This window comes from Cherax quadricarinatus, chromosome 56, assembly GCF_038502225.1.
Source record: "Cherax quadricarinatus isolate ZL_2023a chromosome 56, ASM3850222v1, whole genome shotgun sequence".
Classification (NCBI taxonomy): Eukaryota; Metazoa; Arthropoda; class Malacostraca; order Decapoda; family Parastacidae; genus Cherax; species Cherax quadricarinatus.
In genome coordinates, this window is record NC_091347.1 from 2,047,677 (window position 1) to 2,065,764 (window position 18,088).

Consider the following 18,088-nt stretch of genomic DNA (forward strand, 5'->3'; position numbering starts at 1 on the left):
ATGAATTGTGATAGATAAATAAGCTGTAGAGTTGATAATAGTGTCATATTGAAGTACTATTTTGTCATGCCTCCTGACAGCAGGCATAAACTAATTGGATTTATATTTCTTGTGGGGAAATACTGCTTCAAGTTTTGAACATTTCAACTTCAGAACTAGCTCCTGGAACGGATTAAGTTCGAAACTCTGGGTACCACTGTATTAGTACATGTACCTAGAAAAATGCTGGTTGTTTGAACACTTGACATTTGATCAGATATGATCACTCTTTGCTAGTGATCTTTATGCAAAACCATTTATCCACTTCTGTACTGTTCACCCACCTCAGGAGATTCCTCTATGCCAGTAAGAGAGTGGTGAACCTAAATTTTTGGGGTCCTGAAGCTTTAACTGCTATGGGGCCTCTTTGCAACCCCCTTCTCATACAGTAGACACAAAATTTATAAGTGCATGAAAAATGTTCTCAGAGGCAGAAGGCCTCCCATATATGTACTATGGCACTCGTCTATGCCTCCAAGGGAGACTTTCCCGTATTTCTTATTCTCGAGTTACTAAACATCCCCTCATCTCTGGGGTCCCAACTTCTGCAGCCTCCTCTGTGGTCACCCTTTCAAGTCACCCTTGTCTCTAATTCTTTTGCTGTCCTGGATTCAGAGTTCCCTACCTCGGCACCTCATTCTGTTCTCGCCTCTTCCTCTTCTCACTCACAAGTTTGTCTACAAGACCTCGTACAACACCTATTCCCCATGCCCCTTTCCAAAGTCCAAAACATCCCCATTGCTAAAATCTCATTTAGCCCCTCCTTCCCTTCTGCAACCTGCATATTTTTCCTTCCCAGTCTCTGTACCTGGTTCTTCACCTCTAACTGGCTCTGTTAAGAGTGTGGAGGTTCATCCTCCTCATAGAGAACCTTCCTCTCCTGTCTCCTCCCAAGCTGCTTCTACCCTTTCGTCCCCTCCCCCTACTTTGGTACAGTCCATCATCACCCTGATCTTTACTCGCCCTCTTCCATCTTCAATATTGTACCACATACAATGTCCTTGTCCTCTGAAACACTTGAAGCTCTCTCAGAATATATTAGCCCTTAAACTGTCCAAACATAGATCTACGCTTTTCAACATTTGAAAGTATGTAAAAAAGCAGATCTTTTTTTTTTTTTTACATTTGAAAACGTGTAAAAAAAAAAAAAAAAAAAAAATTTGATCTACTTTTTTTTTGTTATATTTGAAAATATGAAAAAAAACGTAATCTAATTTGGGAGCACTACGCATGTAAACGTAGATCTGCTTGGACAGTTTAAGGGTTAAGGAGACTAGACCATTGATGGACACCAATCCATCTCCTGTTCCTCCTCTTCAGTCTTCTCTGTCTACACAACTCTTTTCTTTGCAGCATCCCAATCCTTCGCTGCCTAAGTTTTCCGCTGCCTCCACATGTGGGCTTTTCTAACCCTACTAGTCCATAGATACCTCTACCTTCAGATATCTTTTTTCTTTCTCTTTGCAAATCATGGCTTATTTACAGTGGAATATCCGCAACCTCAGAGGTAACTGGGGTGAGCTTCAGGTGTTGCTCTCCCAGTTTTTGCCCTGTTTGTGTTTATTTAGAAGAACCCAAATTAAGCTCCACTGTTATCCATCCCATCTTGGGCTATGATATATTATATTCATCGGATCCTTTTTCCCGATGGAACCTTTAATGAAAGTGCACTTCTTATATGCACTGGTATTTCATACAGTCAGCTCTTTGTTCATACTTCGCTACATTACACTGCAGCCTATATCCACTTGAATAAGTGGTATACAATCTGTTCTTTGTATCTCTCTCCTCAGGCATTATCTATCCAGAAGTTGCATTTTTGGTTTCTTCCTTACCGCCACCACTTCTGTTATTTGGCGATTTTAATGCCCACCATTTCCTCGGGGGGGGGGGGGGTCCTCACTGTGACTCCCGCGGCATTCAGTTGGAGGCTTTTCTCGCTTCTCTCCCAGTCCATGTTTTAAATACAGGTACTCCCACCCATTTTGATCCTCGTACTCATTCTCTTGCATCGATCTCTTAGGCTGCTCTTCACCTGTACTAGATTTACCTGGTCTGTCCTCCCAGACTTGCATGACAGCGATGATTTTCCAATCATCCTTACTTCTTTGTATTCACCACCTCCTCGTAGCCCACAGTGGAAATTTGAGTGAGCAAATTGGGACCTTTACTCGCATCTAACTGCTTTTGTTGAAGTTTCTTCACCCTCCATTGATGAGCTTTCACACCTCTTCTCAACCTCTTGTTTTAACTGCAGCTTCACATTATATACTCCAAACCTCGGGCAGGCATTCTCAGAAGTGCGTGCCTTTGTGGTCTCCTGCTTGTTCTTGGGCAGTATGTCTGAAACGTACTGTGTGGGGCAGGTACCAGTACAACAGGACCACAAAGAGACTCCTTGATTTTAAGCAGAAGAGAGCAGTCGCTTGCCATGTCATTCATGATGCTAAACACACTTGCTGGCAAAATTGTTTGTACCATTACTTCTGCTTCCTCTCTGAAGACAACTTGTCATAGCCGGCTGAACCTCCTTAAAACACTTGCTAATCTTTCATGGAGGGCTGATCATAGGACTCTCCTTCGACTACATTCAGCCCTAATTTTATCGAAACTCAATTATGGTGACCAGATATATTCAGCGGCCTCTCCTGCAACTCTCTCTAGCCTTAATCCCATCCATCACCAGGGATTGTTTATACCTCGGTGCTTTTTGCTCTTCACCGGTTGAGAGCCTTCTCTGCAGAGGCATACCTGGAGGAGTTTACCTGGAGAGAGTTCCGGGGGTCAACGCCCCCGCGGCCCGGTCTGTGACCAGGCCTCCTGGTGGATCAGAGCCTGATCAACCAGGTTGTTGCTGCTGGCTGCACGCAAACCAACGTACGAGCCACAGCCCGGCTGATCCGGAACTGACTTTAGGTGCTTGTCCAGTGCCAGCTTGAAGACTGCCAGGGGTCTGTTGGTAATCCCCCTTATGTGTGCTGGGAGGCAGTTGAACAGTCTCGGGCCCCTGACACTTATTGTATGGTCTCTTAACATGCTAGTGACACCCCTGCTTTTCATTGGGGGGATGGTGCATCGTCTGCCAAGTCTTTTGCTTTCGTAGTGAGTGATTTTCGTGTGCAAGTTCGGTACTAGTCCCTCTAGGATTTTCCAGGTGTATATAATCATGTATCTCTCCCTCCTGCGTTCCAGGGAATACAGGTTTAGGAACCTCAAGCGCTCCCAATATTCCATTCTTGTCCAATCAATGTGATGCTCATTACCTTTGCTATTATGTTTGCTCTAATGATCTTCGCACTCCTTCCATATACAGTGGTCCCTCGTTTTTCGTAATTAATCCGTTCCTGGAGCCATTACTATAAACAAAATTTACGATTTACGAATCAATTTTCCCCCTAAGAAATAATGTAAATACAATTAATCCGTTCCTGACACCCAGAAGTATTAAAACAAAAAAAATGTTAACATGAAATATACATGTAGTACATAAACAATACAATGGGAAATGATGAATGAAACATTAACAGCATAACACTTACCTTTATTGGAGATTCTTCTTAGTGTATGGGAGACTGGAGGAGGAGAGAGAGTGGATTGCTTATAGTTTGGAAGGGGAATCCCCTTCCATCAACACCTCAGGTACCATTTGCTTTTCTGGGGTTGCTTCTCTTCTCTGTTTCTTAATGCCACTAGGACCACCTTGAGAGTCACTGGAGTCCTGTCTCACAAAATAACTGTGGAGAGAGCTCTGTTTCTGGCGTCTCTTTAACACTTCCCTAAAAATGGCCCAAGACTGTCACTGTACATGTTGCCAACCTGGCTTGCAACAACCTTGTTAGGGTGATGTTTCTCCATAAAGCTTTCCATCTTACCCCACATAGTAAAAATCTCTCTAATTTCTGAAGAAGGCACCTTCTTCCATCTCTCTTCCTCCTCCTCTGCAGCAAGATTCTGAGCTGTGATGTGTTGCTCTTCCTGCTGAAGCTCTTGCAGCTCCTCAGTGGTGAGCTCTTCATTGTGGTCTTCCACCAATTCTTCCACATCCTCCAAACTCGCATCCAACCCCATGGAACTCCCCAGTGCCACAATTGATTTTACAACAGACATAGGCTCATTAGGGTCAGTCCCAAATCCTTCAAAATCCCTCTTGTCGACACAATCTGGCCACAATTTTCTCCAGGCAGAGTTCAAAGTCCTGGTAGTCACTCCCTCCCAAGCCATACCTATAAGGGAGGATGCTGAAGTGTTCTCTCCAAAATTCCCTTAGGGTCAAGTGAGTGTCTGTGGTCACAGTCAAGCACCTGTGAAACATTGCTTTTGTGTAGAGTTTTTTAAAGTTTGCAATAACCTGCTGGTCCATGGGTTGGAGGAGAGGAGTGGTATTCGGGGGCAAGAACTTTACTGTGATGAACCCAAACTCCTCAAAAATTAGGTCATCCAAGTTTGGAGGATGAGCAGGTGCATTGCCCATTACTAGCAGGCACTTGAGATCCAATTTCTTTTCCAGGAGATACTCCTTCACACTAGGGCCAAACACTTCATTGAACCACTCGACGAAAATTTCCCTCGTGACCCATGACTTACTATTAGATTTCCAAAACACACAATTTACTCTTCATAACATTGTTTTTCCTGAAAACACTGGGATTTTCAGAATGGTACACTAGTAATGGCTTCACTTTGAAATCCCCACTAGCATTAGCACAGAACATTAGCGTCAGCCTGTCTTTCATAGGCTTGTGTCCTGGCATTGCCTTTTCCTCTTGTGTAATGAAGGTCCTCTTTGGCATTTTCTTCCAAAAGAGGCCTGTTTCATCACAATTGAACACTTGTTCAGGTTTCAGTCCTTCAGCCTCTATGTACTCCTGGAACTCATGCACATATTTTTCAGCCGCCTTGTGGTCCGAACTGGCAGCCTCACCATGCCTTACCACACTGTGTATGCCAATACGGTTCTTAAATCTCTCAAACCAGCCTTTGCTGGCCTTCAATTCACTCACTTCACCACTATTTGCAGGCAATTTCTTTACCAAATCTTCATGCAACTGCCTAGCCTTTTCACAAATAATCGAAGTCATAAGAGTATCTCCTGCTAATTGTTTCTCATTTATCCACACCAATAATAACTTCTCAACCTCTTCCAGTACTGGTGATCTCATTTTTGTCAGTTACTCCCTTTGCAACAACAGCATCCTTTATTTCCTTTTTCTTGGCCACTATGGAACATAAGGTTGTGTAGTTTCTTATACATCCTGGACAGTTCGGCCACACTTGTACCACTTTCATATTGTTCAATGATGGTTTTCTTAAATTCAATCATATTTCTCACCTTTACCACAGGCTTAGCACTAGGAGCTTTCTTTGGAGCCATGGTAGCTTATTAAGTACTTGCAAGCACTAAAATAAATGGAATATTATGAAATATTTCGCTGGAGCACGTGAGGGGACCTTCGCTCACTGGTAAACAATGCCAGACTGGCTGCCACCCCGGCTCACGCCGTGGGTACGCGTCCCGGACAAACTACGACTCGAGAGTCAACCTATGAAAAGCGAGTCGATGTTTATACGAAAATACCCCTATGATTGGCAAATTTTACGATTGCCGGGAACTACGAAAAGCGGGGGACCACTGTATAGGATAGTCACTGATGTAAGTAGATGTTCTTTATTTGTTCGTTGGCCCTGTTTACTCCGTCCCTTTTTCTCTTCATCTACATTCGCTCTCGTCTTATCTTGTTACCACCTTTCTATGTTGATGTAGCATCTCATTTTTCCCTACCCCCTTGGGAAGTTTCGATGTTTGTATCTGTTCTTTCCCACTGCCATGCACGAAAGGCCAACTTCCTATGGTGGCTGCTCGCTCTTTTTCTTAACCGCTTCCAATCTCATTCTCGTGCTATCTCGGTGTACACAGATGGTTCCAAGTCTTCTGACAGCGTCAGATTTGCAGCAGTGTTTCCAGACGGAGTCGTGCAAGGGCATTTATCTCCGGCTAGCATTTTTACAACTGAATTGTATGCCATTCTCGTAGCACTTATCCATATTGCATCTATACCTGTGTCACCATTTGTGGTTTCAGACTCCCTTAGTGCTTTACAGACTATACGAAGATTTTATACACTTCATCCCCTGGTTATTTGTATCCATCTTTAGTTACTCTGTATCTCTAGCAAACAGATATTTTTCGTTGGGTCCCCCGTCATGTTGACATACAGGGCAATGAACAGGCAGACACTGCCGAGTGGTCAGCAGTAAATGACCTCCCAGTTTCATATAGGTGTTCCATTCACTATTTTGCTGTAATTGCTACCTCCCTTTGCACCCGTTGGCAACAAGGTTGATCTGATCTGCTCCATAATAAGCTACATTCTATTAAACCGAGTATGTTTCTGAACATCTTATCAGTGTCGAGGTTGGGAGACTACTCTCTCCCGCCTTCGCATCCGCCACACTCGTCTTACTGGTATCTCATGGAGAGGTGCCCTGTTCCACTCTGAGAATTTTCAGGTTCCAGTTTCCGTTAGCCACATTCTGTTGAACTGCTCATTCTATCAACAAGCAGGCAGAATTTACCTCCAATGTCGTCGCCGATCTACTTTACCTTCCCTTCTTGCTGATGGACCCTCCTTTAACCCAGACTCTCTCATTGCCTCTGACAACAACTGATTTACTACACAAACTCTGATAATGATGATGCCTCTAGTAGTCCACACAGCCCTTTTTGCCTCAATCTCTTGCTACCCTCTGCCCCTGCACTATCCACTGCCCCACTTCGCTCAATGACCTAATAATCATCCCTCTCCCTCTCCCTCTTGCTGCCCAATACCCCTGCATCCTTCCTTGCCCGGCAGCGCTGTATGACCCTTGTAGGTTTAGTGCTTCTTTCTATTATAAAAGAAATAGCACGCACCAATAACTGGGCCTCTACCCTTCAAACAGAACCGTCTGCCATACTCCTTGCACTCAAATGCATCCATGTATCTTAAGAGTGACTTTAATTGTAATTGATTCTGTATCGTCCATAAATGCTCTCGACTCTATAAACTATGACATGCTTGTGAGAAGCCAGACACAGGTAAGGTAGGATTGTGGACAGTGGAGTCGGAGTACACCTGTGGATTCAATCTCATTCCTTTTCTGATGTATGATAGAACCCCTTTAAAGAGGGAGTAGATTACAATCTTGGGCTGTCAGCAGTTTGAAAACTCGAAAAGATCTTCAAATGAACTTTATTGACTCAAGACTGAGGGAGACTGACACCTGTCAGTCCATCTGTCACCATATTATCGTGCAGGAGCTACATGTCTATGGTGCATACAACAAAATAAGCAGACACTTGGATATCACTACTGCCCGACTCCGGCTTGATTACAAGTATCTTTAGAAGGTTAGATCACCACCACCGGATGCAGACCAAACGAAATGTAAATTTTACCTGATGGACAGTTGTCACATCTTGTGTCATATACTGTAATGCGATAAAATTAATAAATTCAGAGAAAACTCGCTCAGAAATGTCGAAGTATTTTATCCACAGTGGTAAATACCAAACCATTCTGGAAAAATACGCACTGTATGACCCTAGTGGGTTTAGCGCTTCTTTTCCCCTCAAAGGAAGTTCCTTGATGCTGGTGAGGGGCTCTTGATCTAGGGAATTGGATCTTTGCTCTGGTTCCCTGAATTGAGCCTGAATACCTTCTATTCCCCCCCACGTGTGCTGTATAAGCCTACAGGTTTAGTGCGCCCCCATGATTATAACAGCACTTTTTTTTTGGGGAAAAAAATATCCTGACTTTGTTCACTAAATAAAGCATTACGTGTGTCTGTAACAGACAGACGGACCTCTGGCTGTCTTCAAGAAGGCGCTGGACAGGCACTTAGTACCTGACCAACTGGGCTGTGATTCGTTAGTACATTGGGTTGTGTGCGACCAACAGTAACAGCCTGGTTGATCAGGCCCTGATCCACCATAAGACCTGGTCACAGACTGGGCTGCGAGGGTGTTGACCCCCGAAACCCTCCAAGGTATACTCCAGACCAAATTAATGTCTGCATAAATAACTCATTACGACTGTGATCCGATATAAACATGTCAGTAGTTCTCTTATTATCACTAACTTGTTCATCTATCAGAACTTTGCAGTCCAGTCCCTGGACCTATTATGTACTTCTGTACTCCTTTGACTACCGCCCACAGGATATGTATGAAGTGCATAATAAAGATGTTAAACTATGACAATGCCTTAGTCACCGGGCCGGGACACGTCCTGGCGAACTTACCTGTACCTGCCTTAAGTTAGATAAGATTAGTCTGGAAACAGGACAAGTGCTTTTTGATACGGATCTTAGTCATATGATAAACCTGCCACTGGCGTTTTTGGTCATCTGACAGGCCTTCCGCTGGCTTACCAGTCCACCCCTTTAAAAATTATTGTTATGATTATAATCATTTTTGAAATACTTGCTTGTGCCTCACATTCTTTAGAAGACTACAGTGCTCATCACCTACTCCTTAGCTAAGGCCCCTCAAAGGAGGTTCCTTTATGCTGGTGAGGGGCTCTTGATCTAGGGAACTGGATCTGTGTTTGGTTCCCTGAATTGAGCCTGAATACCTTCCATCCCCCTCCCCCAGATGCGCTGTATAATCCTACTGGTTTAGCATTCCCCCATGATTATAATAATACTGTATACATTTCTACAGTAATCGGATTATTTTCATGCATTATATTGAAGCCATTGGATGGCGGAACATCTACAAAGTAAAGATATCCAGATGTTGTACGTGTCTAATTCATCATGGAGCCCTGTTATATGGTACCCTATTGATTGAAGGGGGACATTTTTTGCAACCTAGGTGTCCCAAATTCCTACTTGTCTAACTGATAAATAATAATTATCTTTGTTCATTTACTGTTATGTACATAATGATACATTCAGATAAATGTAATTTTCCACATTTAATTTGCCCATTGATATCCGGTTTGAAGGACCAACGGGCAAATTAAATGTGGAAAATTACATTTATCTGAATGTATCATTATGTACATAACAGTAAATGAACAAAGATAATTATTTTTCAGTTAGACAAGTAGGAATTTGGGACACCTAGATTGCAAAAAATATCCCCCTTCGATACCTACCACTGTCATATCCACAAGTGGCTCTGGACCTATTAAATACAAATGCAACATACATACACCAGGAATGCTGGTAAATATATAAATTTGTGGACTATATTAAATTAAAAAAATATATATAAACACATTTACATAACAGAAGGAGAGCATCTTAAAATCATAACACTCACCAATTTGACTGGAGATTAATGTGCCATGTACAGGACCCCCCCTTTTGCCTACATTTATGAAAAATTTACTGGTCAGAATTTAAACATAAATTAGACAGCTTATCTGAGGTTCCTGGAGTTGTCCTGTCCTGTTGCCTGATACTCAAGTTATGCAGGAATGCACATCCAACAATTTAGGCTCCTATTTGAGAGGTGTCAGCCCAAATTTAACCTCTAGAGCACGAAAAATTCTTCCCATTACTAATGTCTGTTACTAAATTCAAAAACAAAATGGCGACTGTCCTGCGCAGGTGCAGCTTCCCGTTTTCGATAACAAATTTTATTAAATACAGTATGGCCATCTATTTACATATAACTACTGTATTTCTGGAAAATATATAGCTGTATAGTCCTTGTGGCTTAGCGCTTCTTTTTGATTATAATAATAATAATGGAAAATATATACAGTATTTTCCACACCCTTTATGTACATTGCACTTTTGCACAGGGAGAGATGGACATGAGGGATATCGAAGAGTGATTTGTGTCCTGTATTATGGTTGTGTTCTGTTGTATTTAACAAGTAGGAGTTTGAGAGGAAGGCTTATATTTGAGTGTAGTGTTCTGTGCATGTAGTAGGCACAATAGTAAGTGTGGATATTTTGTATAATAAGTAAGTTAAGACTCTTGAAAAACGGAGGAGTATGCTGTCTATTACAGGAGTTTGTTATCAGTCGCACTGCAGTTTTTTGTTGGGTTATTAAAGGTTTAAGGTGATTTGCTGTGGTTAAGCCCCATGCACACATACGTACCATAGGTGAGGTAGGGGTAGATGAGTGAGTGGTATAGCTCAAGAAGACCTGATCTGGGCACATGGTACCCAGGGCCGGATTACCGCATAGGCAAACTAGGCATTTGCCTAGGGCCCCGTGCATTTGGGGGCCCCGTGGTCCAAGGGGTTCAGGAGCTCATCCAAGATTGCGCACATGGTGCAAATGCAAAGGGGTCCCTACCTAAAAAGTTCTAGTGTTTGGACAGTAAATTTGATTTTTAAAAATTAATCAAAACAAAAATAAATAATGAAATAAAATAAAATAAAAATAAATAAACCTAACCATAGATGGCAACACTCCACACGCCTTTGTTTACATCAGAACAGCTGTGTTTTCCCGCTAATGGGTGAGTATGGGAGATTCCTCTCCAATTTTCTGTAGTAATTACACGTTATCTAGACTTGTACTGTGACAAATTAACTGAAGTGTTGTTGATAGACATTGATGTGTATGGACAAATGTTTGTTTTCGCCTCTAAATGTTAAGGGAGGTACCTGATAGGGTTACTTGACCAGTAAAGACGCATGGACCAGTAAAGACGCATTTTGGGTAAAAAATACTATAAAGAAAAACCTAAAAACGCAAACTGACTTCCGTTTGTAGGTTTTAAAAGCACTTTGTCCTGTCTTCAAGTCTTTATCATTTCAATAACAGGTCTCAATTGATTGATGTTCTACATCACATCCGTCGCAAATGCTTAGTTTTCAAGTTGCGACGGAAGTGATGTAGAACATCAATTAATTTACTACATATTTCCCCAGAAACACATAAGCCACATCAGAAAATCGTTGGTTGGGTGAAACTGAAAATTGTCCCTGCATTCCTTAATTCTCATGTCCTTATCTATGGTGGTAGGCCATATATCATGCAAAACATAATGATTAGTTTAGTTATGAAAATGGTAATATAAATATCATTGTGCATTGTTCTTGGACTCGGTATGATTTCTGTTTAAGTAAATTGGAGATCAAGGAGAATGAATTAGTAAAATATTCGTAGCCCAAATCACTAACCTAATCTATGGTAAAAGTTCTGTATATGACTCCTTTCTGGTAACGTTTTGAATTTTTAGATGCGCAGCCAGAGGAAAGGGGGCTACAAGGGCCATATCCCCCCAATTGACAGAAAAAAAATAATAATAATTAAAAAATTAATAATAATTGATAATGAAAAATTTGTATTTGCATGATTACAGACAGTGATACATCCTCATTATGGCATCTCGTGAACGTGATGTTGGACGTTCTTATGCGAGTGGGTCACAGAAAAGAAAGAAGAAAATTCAAGAAGAAGAACAAAAAGAAAGATGTAGGAAGCTGCAGAAATATCAGACATGCTCACGAAAACAGTTTCTGATGTTACCAGTACAGTTGAATCTGCAGATACGTCAGATCATACAGGAAGCCCTCCCTCCATTATTTCTCAGCCAGCATCTACTTCTTTTGTGTCTCCTCTCAATGTCTCAACGGACATTTCATCCACAGGATTTGTCTCAAAAGATTCTGCCTCATGGCCAAATGTAACCCCAGATTCTCTACGTAATGCTTTCATTGCAGAAAACTTCAGTCAAACTCTGAACATTGACTTTAGGAAATCAGCAAGGATTTATGATGATGGAAGTCGTCGTTGTTTAAAGTCATCTATGTTTTATAGGAAGCTTGCAAATTCAGAAACTGTGAAAAGATCATGGATGGTATACTCTGAAAGCTCAGGAAAAGTGTACTGTTCAGCATGCAAGCTATTTTCTACCAAAGAAAATACCTTCACACAGGGATTCAATGACTGGAAAAATTCCAAGCGTTTCGAGGAACATGAAAACAGCACCACTCACAGGAGCTGCATTTTAGCCAGTGCATTTCGTGCACAGAAAAAAGGCTTTTTGGTTTCTCATTTGGAAAATCAAACTGAAAAAGAGCACACTTATTGGAGAAAAGTTCTAGAAAGAGTTGTTGCTGTTGTAAAATTCTTAGCTCTAAGAGGACTTGCTTTCCGTGGAGAAAATGAGGTTTTTGGTTCGGAAAACAATGGCAATTTCCTAGGGATCATAGAACTGTTAGCACAATTCGATCCATTCTTAGCAAATCATGTGTCACGCCTTGAGAATGCAGGAAGAGGCACTGTATCTTACATGTCATCTACTATATGCAATGAATTTATTGAACTGATGACTAAGAAAGTCCTCAATAACATCATAGCAGCTGTGAAAACTGCAAAATACTTTGCAATAAGTGTAGATTCAACACCAGATATTTCACATACAGATCAATTGACATTCATTGTTCGCTTTGTCGACTCCAGTGGTAAGCCTGTAGAGCGCTTTATAAAATTCATTCCTCTTTCAGGCCATGATGGAGAAACAATGATGAATGTAGTACTGGATACTCTGCTTGAACATGATCTCTCTATTATGGATTGCCATGGCCAGAGCTACGACAATGCAAGTAACATGTCGGGTATCAAGCCCGTATCAAGCAAATCAACCCACTTGCTGAATGTGCCCTGCTCAGCACATTCTCTTAATCTTGTTGTGGCATGTGCTGCGGAGTGTTGTGTCGCTGCAGTTTCATTTTTTGGACTTTTACAAGCACTCTTTAATTTTTTCTCTGCTTCAACGCATCGGTGGAGTATACTCAAGTCAACCATTCATGGAGATGTCATCAAATCATTATCAACAACAAGGTGGTCAGCGCAGCATGATGCAACACATGCTTTGAAAGACAGCTTTGCTGAAATACGTTCTGCTTTGATCCAAATAGCAGAGGATGAAGACCAGACAGCAACTACAAGAAGCGAAGCAGCCAGCTTAGCATCAAAATTGGAAGATTTTGAATTGGCCATACTCTGTGTGCTTTGGGACTGTATACTGGAACGGTTAAATACCACGAACAAGACACTTCAGAAAATTGAAATTGAAATGGCTACTTGTGCTAACCTCTATGCAGGCTTAGTGGAATTTGTAAGCTCACTTCGCAATGATGAAGCTTTTGAAATGTTTGAAGAGAAAGCTAAACTGCTGGTGAAAGACTGCAGTTACCCGGCTGATCATCAGCGGTCAAGGAAGAGGAAACTCAATTTTGAAGAGCCAGACAATGAAATTGTGTTGCTACCAAGGCAGAAATGTAAGACAGCTACATACTTCGTCATTCTGGATTCACTGATTTTTTTTTTTTTTTATATTTTATTTAAAAACTTCATGTACAGATATTAATAGGTACATATACAAAAAAATGATCAAGGACAACATCAGTAAATCAATATATAAACACAAAACATCCAGGCAACATCTGCCAGTCTACTATATACAAGTTTTTATAACATATCACAATTTAAGAAGGAATAAAGTTATAATAACAAAGGCCACAAAATGGCTATTAATAAAACTCCTAAAATTACAACCTCAACACAATAATGCTCCAAGCTTAATGACAATCACCCATAATACCACCCTCAACAAATACACCAGACCTACAATATGCCTTATTAAGAAACCTGTGCTGCAACACAGGTGACCCATCATCCCCCCCCCCCACTCACACAAACACATTGAAAACTAACCCTATCACCAACCTGAATAATCATGACATTAATTATCCTCAATTTAGGATTATTATGACACATGTCACTTGAGGAAGCATTATTTACAACCATGAATGGTACAGGACTACCAAAATTACAATACCTTAAATAAGAACAATAATAATAGGTAATTACTACCAAAACTGATGCTGGCCCACGTTACAATAAAACAAAAATAACTCAGTGCTTCAAGGAAATAGTGAAAGGAAAACCCTCTCAAGAAAATTCAAATTCAATTGCAATACCAGTGTAAGTGGAACATAATACGCTACCAAAGAAATATACATGTTATATAATTTATAGGTTATACATTAATACATGTTATATATTTAATCTGCTCCTTACACCTTCCCCATCAAGGGAACTAAGCAAAACTTATCTTGCACAACCTCTCATCTGGTCACACACTAGTACCTCCAATCACACCCAACCACATCACTGCATTCCCAAGGAGGTGAGCCCGTTGAAATCCCCTGAACCCCCCCCCCCCCCCTTTTACCAACCCACTCACCCCGGCAGTTAAAGCCCCTTATAACGCCAATAAAATCCCTATTGTTAGTCCTCTATAACCTTCAGAAAAATACTCTTCCCACCTTTTCCCAAAAATGTCTCTGTTGCGACACAAAGTTCGATAAAACGTCGCCGCCAAAGTCCTTCTCAGCACATCCCCACCCACCTTCCCCCTCATACCCCATAAAACATATATGTAGTCCACGATGACATATGCTAAACCTCTTACCACACTCTCCTCCACACCACTCATATCAAGACTCAACGCTCGCAATACCGCCACACCTTGGCCCCCCACCCTCACCACTACCTTACGCATCCATACCCTGATGCACTCCAAACCTTCACAAAAATAGACGACATGATACGCAGTCTCTTCCCCACTGCATCTGCCACACCCCCCACCCTCAATAACCCTCCTGTCTCGGAGCATCGCTCCCGTTGGCAAAATCCCATGCAGGAAACGGTACATAACCTCACGCGCCCTAGGTCGTATCCTTAATTTACTAAACCTTCGCCATATTAGATCCCATGCATACATGGGGTAGATCCCTTCAACCGGCGCCACTACATGTCTCTCTAACAATTTACACAACGTTCCCACCTTTACTTTTCCTGGTTCCCTGGCTAACATTAAGGCGCGTAACACTGTCTCGCATTCCTTCATTTCCGCCCCTCCATACCATTTCCTCAGGTGAGCATGTACCTTATCTAGCTGACCCTCCCTCCATCCACCTGCACTCATCACTTCCCTCTTAATAAACACACATTTCACGCGCTTTCTCAAGTCCAACAAACCCAACCCTCCCCTACATACCGGCAATGTTACTACCTCCCTTCGCAACCAGTTGCACCCTGAACCCCACAAAAATTTGAACACCATTCTAAGAATACTCGTGATCGCCGTTCCTGTTAACGGCATCACAGCCGAAACAAACCAGACTTTACTATATAGTAATACATTGATGACAATTACACGCTGCCTAAGGGTTAAATGGTGAGGTCGCAGCATTCCCAACCGTCGCTGCACCTGTTCCACCATCCTATTCGAATTGCTAACCCTTGCAGCACTCAGGTCAGCCTCATACATGACACCGCAGATTTTCAGACTCCCGGTCATCCGCTGCACAACATCACATCCCCACTCTAATCTCTCTGTCCACTCTCCCAGCCCCATGATCATTGACTTTTCCAGATTAACCTTCATCCCAGTAGCTCTCCCAAAAGTGTGTACAACTTCCCCCAAAAGTCCTAACCGTGTCTCCTCACTTGCCAAAATAGTGGTATCATCAACATAGCCCACCAAACCAGGCCACGACTTCAGCTCACCATCCCTCCCCCCCGGCCTTAGACGATCCTCCACCATCCTATAAAAGGGATCCTGAACACATGCAAACAATATTTGTGATAAAGGACATCCCTGCCGAAGACCCCGCTCCATGTTGACACCCCCCCCCCACACACCCATTGATTTGCACCCTTACCTTCGCATTTGAGTACAGCGTATCCACCCACCCCACTATTTCTTCGCCAAACCCCTGTCGTAGGAGAATATCCCTCAAAGCCTTTCTTTCCACCCTATCATAAGCCCCTTGCCAATCCAACGCCACCAACGCTCCTCTTTCCCTTTCCATGTCCTCCAGGAACCCCTTGATAATCCCGTGGCCCACGCTCATTGACCTACCAGGTAAACCAAACTGAGACTCAAACACGACCCTCCCCACAACACATTTAAGCCGATTCCCAAGAATTTTCGCAAATAATTTATAATCAGCACAAAGCAATGAAATGGCTCGATAATCCCGAAGGGTACTCTGCTGTTTACCCTTTGGGACCAACACCACCACCGCCGTTGCCTGAGATTCTCCCATCTTACCTCCGTCTTTCATGGCATTCATTAACCTTACTAGGAAACCCCTAAGCAGACCCCAGTGCTGTACATAAAATTCGCTAGGTAAACCATCGATCCCGGGTGCCTTACCCTTCTTCATGTCCATAAGGGCTCTCCATATTTCCCCCTCCTCAATGACCCCACCCAGTGCCTCCCGATCACTCCTCCCCAGTTTGCACGGCACATACTCACATACCTTCCCAAGAACCTCACCATCCACCCCACTACTTTTCCCGTATTCCTCAAACCATCTATCTGCATATGCACTCATCCCCTTGGTGTCCCTTAATACCTGACCCTCTCTAAAACCCCCCACAGAAGATATGACTTGCAAACCTGGTATTGTAGTCGTTCGCTGTCGTACCTTCTGTCCTCGCAGCACACAAGCTGATGGCTTGTCGCCCCAGAGTACTTCGTCTAACCCCGCCTGTACCCGTACAGCTGCAAAACGTTCTTCTTGCAAATCCCGTATTCTGTCCTTCAACATGTGTATATCCTCCACCGGGTACACCCCGGCCACCGCCCCCCCCCCCCTCGTAACAATTCCGTAATCTAGATTCTAAGTAATTCGACAAACCATACCGCAATTGATTAATGCGTTTGCCCTCCCTCACATAAAAATGACGTATTCGTAACTTAGCCACACTATCCCACCATCCTACCACGTCTTCCTCAGTTCTTCTGTCGGCACAGAGCTGTTCCCAAAATATTGCAAACGCTTCCACTCCCTCCCTATCCCCCAAAACCATCGTGTTCAGTTTCCAATAACTTCCCTGCCTACGAGCCAAAGCATCCCATCCCACCTCCACTAATACCGCCCTATGATCGGAAGACACCATCTCTATAGTTTTAAAAGACTCTACCAAAACCCTCCGAGATAAATATAACCTGTCCAAACGAGCCGCATATCCCCTTCTTATAAACGTATGTTCCACCTCCCACAGACCTCCCCCGAAAGCATCACGTAACTGAAGATCTCTAAGCAGGCCCCCCAAGACTGAGGAAAAATATCCCGCTCCTCTGGGTTCCACGTCTGTCTTCTTAATTACACAATTCCAATCCCCCCCCACAATCGCGACAGACGGTAACGTGCGTAGGTAATACACGAGCTCCTCCCGCACAAAATCCATCTTCACTTTCACGTCACTTTCTGCTGGGGCATACACACACACAAACGCCACTCTCTCTCCCATCCACCATCCTTCCACACGTAATACTCTGCCGCCTCCCCCCCCCCCCTCTTTCCTATGCAATACAAACGGGCCCGCCTCCCTGATCAACACACCCACTCCTCCTTTTAAACGCTCAGATGGCAACACATAAGCCTGATACCCAGGGACCACTAATTCACGACCAAGCTTAAAATTGTGCTCCTGCACAAAAGCTACGTCAACCTTATACCTATTCAAAAACATCCTGAAGCACTCCCGTTTAACACCATCACACAGACCATTAATATTTATTGTTACACACCTGAGGCCAGCTTAAGGTTTCCTTCCCCGCCTCATGTCAAGATTCTTCCCTTTCAGACTGTTCCCCTGGACTGTGCCTTTGCCACAGTTTCCCCCCTCCTTCCCAACCATCCCCCCCCCTTCTGTTGTGGCCCTCTCGCAGAGTCACTCTGGGTACCAGAACCCCATGTCTTTTTCCCCGGCCTTTGCGCCGGTGTCAGAACATCGTCCGAATCTGACGCTGCTGCCCTTTTCCTTGTAGCTCCCTCAGTTTCCATATCGGAGTCCTGGGAGCCAGCACAATGGACTTCCACCTCTACCACCCTTAATCCGCCTCCATGCCCCTCCATGGCACTCGCACTGTCCACCACAGGTGCCACCTGATCCTCCCCTTCCCCACACACACCTTCTACCCTGATCCCAGGGTCTTGTTCGCTGTAACTCTCCACCTCCGTAGACTGTAACATAGCCTGTATCACCGTCTCCAACTCCTCCTCAATAG